The sequence below is a fragment of the Prosopis cineraria genome, unplaced genomic scaffold (genome assembly GCF_029017545.1).
Source record: "Prosopis cineraria cultivar Desert tree isolate PC_DT_omini unplaced genomic scaffold, ASM2901754v1 PC10, whole genome shotgun sequence".
NCBI lineage: Eukaryota > Viridiplantae > Streptophyta > Magnoliopsida > Fabales > Fabaceae > Prosopis > Prosopis cineraria.
The window spans coordinates 15,411,924-15,419,442 of NW_026555341.1; positions in this window are offsets into that span (position 1 = coordinate 15,411,924).

Consider the following 7,519-nt stretch of genomic DNA (forward strand, 5'->3'; position numbering starts at 1 on the left):
ACATTTATCTTCGTAGCATGAGCTGTGTTTAGTTATATACCCTCATGAACTGTGTGTTCATGTTTGCTAATTGTTCTGATAAGTCACTATGATGAAAAATTTGATAATTTAGTGATTTTCCATCTCATTGGTTTTTTATTTAGTAATTTATGTAAAATAATTTATTTTGTTTATTTACTTTTTTAAAATCACGTGACACTAATATTTGATCTAATACTTTAACAGTTCAAAATTCTATTTAAAGTTATATAAAGCCATTTTATTTTGAAGTTTATTCAATTTTTATGAGAATTGTTATCTCTAACTTATAGAATTGTTTCAAACTTTTCTTTTATTCATGTTCAATTGTTTATTGTTGGGACGTTATTTATTGAAAATATTTTTGATCTTTGATAGCATAGCTGATAATCTACTGTAGGTTAATCTCTGAGGGGCTTGTTGTTGAATTGATGAGGAAATCTTTTGAGGAAACCTTCCTTTTGATGTAAATGTTTAATTATGCAATATACTTTAAAAAAATTATGATTAGGTGCTCCACATTAACTATAAATAGAATTTTGATAAGTCATTTATTTGTCTATTGTGGAGAAGTAAAACTCCGTATTTTTGAGTTGGATTGTATCTTGGTGTTGTAAAGATTTTGGTAAGTCCTATTTATAGTTAAGGTTCTCTTAGAAATTTTTTTTTAGTAAAAAAAATTTAATAATCTTTTATTTATATAAAAATATTATAACAACTTTCCATCTTATTTTTAACTGAACTAAAATATTAAAGTGTTTTTAATCAAGGCTGATGGGATGTATTTTTGTGCATATATCCTATGTTGGTCATGTCTAATTTTTAGGGAGTGACATCATTGGACAGTAATAAGTAAAGTGCCATGATAAAAGTGTATAATGTAACATTCTAGACCTTAATTCCCAATGTAACACAATTAATATTACTTCGACAAATTATGAAAAAGATAAATCAACAAAATATAATGTGTTAGAATCGTATTTTGTACAGTACTCCCAAATATTGGCTTGAGTCTTTGCCAAATGCAAATGAAATAGATTGAAATCATGCATAATGCCATCAGCTTTGACACTAAAATGATGAAAATCATTTTACTTAGATAAAGTAAGAAGATAAAGAGACGAGAAGATGAAAACGTGTCTTTGCGACACCCACACAAAAGTTGGAATAAGTAGTAGGATAATAACAAGAAGAAGAAGAAGTAGGATAATAATTCTCTCTCTTCCTCACTCTCTTTATTTTACCTATTTCAGGTAATCCATTTAAAAAGTAAATATGTCTGAATTCTTAGCTTTGCTACACAACTTGCATCATTTTACTGTACAAATCTAGACCATTTTTAATTACAAAAACCGGTGAAAGAATATTTTCTGTATCATCAATTGCAGATAAATTCCAATAATAATTATAAAACTAGCTGTGAAGGAATTTTGCTGAAATTCATAAGAGAAATTGACTTTGGTTTTTCTGGTATCACTGCATAAGATAAAAAATGATTTAAGAAACTATATATAAAATTGTGTTAGAACAAATAATTTATGTCAAATTATACTGATTTCAAAGGAGTTTAAGATTATACCATCCAGTGTGCAAAATCAATCTGCGACCCTTTGTGTAGCTTGAGAATATTGACAAAAAATAAACCCGTACGTTTTTTATTACTTATCAATGTAGAGACTCATTCTAAAAAGGGGATGGTGCCTCTCTTTGCCTTTTATGCAATAGGCATCTTCTTACAAGTCTTATTATCCCTTTTAAACACCTTATTTGTTCAACATGCAGGATGGTCCAGGTCCATTTTTGTATAACAGGATACATTAATGCACTGGTGGTGTGCCATCTATATTACATGCACCTCGTGACATGTAAATAGTCTATGGTTGAGATACTACATAGAGGAAACGCCACAGAAAAAATCATGGATATTTGACCCCAAAAAAAAAAAAAAGCTGATAAGCATGCATGGTCAATTGGTCATTTTGAAATAGATTACTTCTAAAAACAAAGAAATAATGACTTTAACACATAATTTTTTGTTGATTTATCTTTTTTTCATAACTTGTCGGAATTGGTTGTATTGCATTGGGAATTAAAGTTTAGAATGTTACATTATACAATTTTTTTCATGGCACTCTAATTATTGTCTAATGATCTTGCCACTAAGAAGGTTTGTTCATGAAATGGATGCTTCTGAAGTATTGTAACTTATTCAAGGGGTTATATAACTTTATCTCATCCAATATTTCTTGGATTCAATGAGATTTAGGACCTATTAGAAGACTTTATTTGACTAGTATTGTCTTCTTGAGTGCCATGATTTTGTTGTTGTATTTTTTTAAAGTTTTGATTTCTTCTTGAGTGACATGCAACAAATTCTTCTTTATTTTCTTTTGGAGGATGGGGGGAGGAGGGGGTGGTTAAACTTGATCCCAAAATTCACTTTGTTAGAAATCTACCATGAAAGACTAACTTATTGATTAGATTATCAAGAAAGGAATGAATAAACATGATTAATAATTTTCTTACTTCCACATGTACAAACAATTTTTACTTTTACATCAATTTAATAAATAATCAACTTTGTGCATTTCAAACAGTCATCTAATTTATCACATCACTATAATTTTTCTTATTACATCAAATGGAATTCATACTATTCTTGTTCTCTTATTATACAATGTAAAACATTTCTTAAAAAAAATTAAACATAATACTTTAAAATATGATATGCAAAGAAATGCTCTCATGCAACGCACAGGAAAGTAAACACTTGTTTGCAGCAATTGCTCGTATTGTGGGACATTTATCCAAGAGTGCTAAGGTTATGAAGCTTGTCAACAACCTCATGAACAATCTGGCACAGCTATACTTGTGATTAACAATATGGGTACGTTTCGAAAGTTTGTTACCTACAATGGAAATACTTGTGCCAACTTTCGTTTAGCTTGGAAGCAAATGGTTTAGGCAACGTAATCGTAATACGTCCTGAAATGCTAATAGTAGACAACCAGATCCAGACATGTTCAGAAGGCCCATCTTAACTCTATAATCTAAATATACATTATTATGTGACTAATTTCAAGTTTGACAGCCTCCTTGAGTGGGAGCTAAAAGATAGCTGATAAAGTCCAGACCCTTTAGCGAAAATATTAACAATATAATTTAATTAGTTAACACAATGTTATGTGCTGTGCCCAGTTAAACCACCAAAAAAGAATATCCAGTTTGTTAAAAAGATTGAAATAAAAAAGAATCAACTACAACTTTAACTAAAAAGGAGAAGATTCCAGTATAAAAAGAAGATGAGAAAGGAATGAGAATGGGAATGTAAGTAAATAATACTTTTCACGTTCTAGTAATGAAAAGAAATTGACCTTTCAATGAAACCCCTCGACCCATTCTTTCTCTCTTTTCTATCAAGAAAAATCTTCATTACCAAATCTATCTCTTCTCTGTGATCTCTTTCTCATGCCCTACACATTCTTTTGTAGCTTTCATTTCTTTGTAGCTTTAATAACACACGCAAAGAAAGAACACATGGATCGTGACATTTATCTTCCCTGGAAATGGCAGATTGGGATTATTTCCTCGTCGTTCAAAGATGAAGCATCAATTACAATCTTTATGAAATTAAAGAAGCAAGGAAAAAGAAAATTCAAAACTTAAATCCAGGGTCGGAAGATGGCGGATTATCCTGCAAGTTAAACTTTGCCCCATCCACAAGGCATATAGGGGGGTGACACTGTTGTCAAATAACACCAAAATTAATAAAACTAGATTTTGCGGTAAAACACAACTTAGTTCATCTCCCTAAGAGTCAATAGATTAACTATTTGAATTATGATTATAAAAAGCTAAAAAGTGGGGGGATTTTTTATAATGAAATTAATTAAAAAGGCAAATTAAAATTAAATAATCAAAACAAGTTCAATTGAGAAAATTATCAAGCACAAACAGTGCAATCAATCACAATTCAATCACCTAAATTTAATCTTTCTCGTTCGCAAAATAAATTAATTTTATTTAACTTTATTATTCTTTTTTTATTATATATTTCTCAAATTATCATTCAAGAATTAAATGATAAATTAAGTTATAGATTAATTGAAATCTCCCTCAACCCACAACTTAACAACTGTTTTAAGTTAGCCACACTAAAAACAAAGCATGGATAATCACTCAAGCCAAACTAAATTACTCTTACGATACTATATCAATCAATTATAGCAAGCAAAACCTCAGATAAAATTTATAACTCAAAAATTATACAATAAAGCTACTCTAATCAGCAATAGCAATTAAAGCGTAAAATTTAGAAGTAGAGAGAAGAGTAAATTGGAATAAAGTTAAAATAAAATATTCATTAAATATCAAAGACTTTAATTAAAATTTAAGATCATGATTTGTAATTGATAACATCAATAATTTAGCTCTTCATAGAACTAAAAACCAGACAGCACTGTATAAGAAAATGAAAAGCCGTCACTAATAAACTATTCTGTGCTGCTAATTATTTCTTTTCTCCCGTCCTCGTCGTTCGTTCCTTTGCTCTCCCTTTATATATATATATATATTACGGTGCTGCAACTCTCTTTCTTTATTTTCTAATAAAATGAAATAATTTATTAAAAAGATTAAAATACCCTAAACAACCCTAATTGAAAACTACACTAAAAAAACTAAAATAAAATTTTAAAAAGTTTTAAATATTTAATTCTTGATTTGATCTCTAAGTATGCTCATATTCTTTTTATCCAAAATATTCTCCAACAATATCTTCCAAATTGAATCTAAAAAATCTGCACAAATAAGATAAAATTAAATGGCAATTGTACACAAATATTAAATATATCATTTATATTTTAAAATAATAAATTTAAATAGTTAAAATTTCAAAACTAAATATTGGCTAATAAAATCAAATAATATCTAATTAAACTTAATTAACCTCAAATAAATATTTAAAAGTCTAAATTAAAAGGATAAAAATATATAAAATTACTATTTATCAATTCTCCCACACTTAGACTTTTGCACTTCTACGCAAAACTTAAATCTCCAAATTTAAGAAAAGAAATGTAGGAGCAACAAAGAATGAGAGAAATCATAGCTCTTCAACATTTTAACACTTTAATCAATATCTCTTATATCCAGAATAAAAAGTATCATGGCAATTTTATTTGGTAAGAATAAATTAAGCAATAAACCCTGAGAAAGGTCAAGTTTTTAACTCTCAACTCTCAAATGTATATAGGTAAGTGTTTCACTCAAATTTCTTTATCAAAACCTCACTATCATAGGCTTGTTTATCATCTAGGTCTCCACTATCTATGTCATATGCAATGCAAGAATCAATAGGACTTTATTTTAGATTGTAATGGGGCTTAGGTAAAGGTTTGGTATGAGAAAATGAAGGCTAATAAACTTAAGGAAAATAAAAAGCATATTTGAAATGAAATATATAAAATGAAAGAAACAAAATAATTTGATTTGGGTTTATTTTTCTCTTTGTTTTGTTTTCCTTTCCCTTGCTTCATGCACCTTTCTAATTTTTTTTCTTTTGCTTTTTGCCTTTTATGCTCTTTTTTTTTCCTTCCCTCCTTCCTTTCTTTCTTTTCTTTTTGGCTCTCTCTCTTTCTTTTTTTTAAAATAAACCAAATCTCTCTTCAAGCATACTCTTTCATTTCAACAAATATTATGATATACTTTTCATTACCTAAAGTATGGTGAGAAAAATGAAGGGAAAAGATTTTTATAGGTTATGTTTTTAGTTGGCTAAAATTTTAATGAAAAGGTCTAGCCTCAAAGGGGCTAACAAGAGATAAATTATATATGATGGCTATTTGGCTAAGTAGGTTAAAAGAAAAAAATGCCTAAATTATCTTCATGCAAAGCATATGCAATTATAGTCTCAACTAAAAATCAAGACAAGTTCTAGAGTGAGAGTAGTGATAGGAGAATACACACAAGAAGAGAATAATATTAGGCCTAAATCCTCACAAGCTAAAGATTATTACATTAATCTATTGAAACCAAATTCATTGCCACTTAACTTGAATTTCAAATATAAGATCAATTACTCATCATGCTCAAATGCATCTAAACTAGAATTGCCTTAAACTCACAACTTCACACAAAAAGACACTAAAAGTTTAAAACAAAATGCAAGAAAACACCTAATTTTTTTAGAAAACTTTTCAAAATAAAGACATGTCCCTTCCCTCACACTTAAATCTTGCATTGTCCTCAATGCAATTCAATTTAGAATAATCTAATTAATCCAAGAATAAAATATAAAATGCAAGGTAAAAGTGAAAGGAGAAGAGTTAACCAAATAATTTAAATCTCCATAAGCTCTTAAAGTTAAAATTCTCATCTCTGATGGAGAATAGTTGCTTGTTCAAAATATTCTTCTCTCCAAGCTCATTAAAAGCTCCTCTAGATGGTGGCTTTAGATCAATCAATAGAGGATCCAAAAGGTATGGAAAATGATGAGCTAAGCCTTCTCTATACATGAAATAGCCAATAAAATCGAGTAGACTCTCATCAATAAGAGTCAAAGCTTTTGCAAAAGGAGCCATCAACACCTTTCCTTTATCTAGTTGAAGGTTGTATGACAGTATGTCGATTGAAAATAGCCTCAATGTACTAGAAGAAATTTTTCTAATCATAGGTAGCTGCTCATGAAACTCAATATAGAAATAACAAAATCCTCCACACAAGCACTACACTACTGGAAAAAAAGGATTCAGTGAGGGAAAAATCCCTCGCTAAATGCCCATATTCCCTCGTAAATAGTATTTAGCAAGGGATTTTAGCTCTTGCATTTGTTGCAAAAAACGGGCTCACTAAATTTAGTGATGGACGCCTATCTCCTCACTAAATAGCGAGAGATTTTGCAAGGAACTATATCCCCCACTAAATTTAGCGAGGGCTAAATCCCTCTCTAATTAGTGAGGGATATATCCCTCATTAAAGCCCTCCCAAATCGGGATATAATCTTATCATTTAGTGAAGAAATAGTGAGGGTTGAAATCCCTCGCTAAAACTTAGCGATGGAAACTATTCCTCACTAATTTGTCGGTAATTATAGTTAAAATTCACCATTTTGGTAAGATAAAAGTGACAGACCAATCCCTCGCTATTTTTTATAGTGAGGGTTTTTGCCTTCTCCATTTCCTTGCTAAATTTGATTTTAGCAAGGGATTTTTGTCCCTCGCTAAATCCCTCACTAAAACTGTGAAATTTTTTAACATAATCTTCTAGTAATCCCTCACTAATTTAATTTAGCAAATTCTAAATTTTTAATATTTTGGTTCCTATATAACCACACAAGACAGCTTATCATCCATCCAAATTTTTAATCATAAACAATAATCACATTAATATAACAAAAATTTAATACTATATCAATTATAGTCAAAAAGTTCAAGCTAGTTCATAATAAAGTTACGCAAAATATAAAAAAAAGTACACATCAAGTTCAAAACACTTCATACAT